A 735-nucleotide genomic window follows, 5' to 3' on the forward strand; every position below is an offset into this window, starting at 1 on the left:
GCCGGTGACCGCGGCGGGAGGAGCGGGGTGTTAGCGCGCCCCTGGTGCGGGGCGATGGCGGCTGAGAGACTCGGGGAGCAGGGACCACCCCTGTCCCCGGCACGGGACGTGTTGGGGAGAGCATTTCTGAGCCTGACGTTCCAAGCCCAGCCTTGCCTCCCCTGTCCTGTTTGTCCCGCACTGTGCCAGGCTGAATCTCTCGCCTCCGTCCGGTCGGGAGGCGGTGCTCAGACCCTCTCGCACCCCGGGGAGTGGAGCTCGGGCCCATTCTGGGGAGGACCGTTTCCAGCCCCTGGGGGCTGGAGGTGTTCGGGGACGTGGACATTCCCTGATCCCAATGGGCAAAGGTACAGGACCCCAGGGATCCACCCCGGGGATCCAGGGGTGCTCCATGACGGCCTCAGTGCTCGCATTCATCCTGAGCTTGGGAAGCCAGAGGGACAAGATTTCAGCTGCAGAAACAGCCCAGACGAAATATTTTACAGGTTATTTATAGCCTGCATTTAAAAAAGATAAAAAAGAAACAAAAAAACCCCAACCCCCCCCAAAAAACAGCGACCAAAAGCCTTTTGTTTGTTGATTTTAAATCTGCCTTTTACTCCATCCCGCTCCCACTGGCCTCCCGGGACGCCGGGCGCAGGAGCCCGGCTGCACCGGCAGCTCCCCGGCGCTGAGCGGCCCTTGCTCTCGGGTGGGTCCCTGCCCCGGGGGACCTCGCGGTGGCCGTGCTCGTCC

The sequence above is a fragment of the Geospiza fortis genome, unplaced genomic scaffold (genome assembly GCF_000277835.1).
Source record: "Geospiza fortis unplaced genomic scaffold, GeoFor_1.0 scaffold412, whole genome shotgun sequence".
NCBI lineage: Eukaryota > Metazoa > Chordata > Aves > Passeriformes > Thraupidae > Geospiza > Geospiza fortis.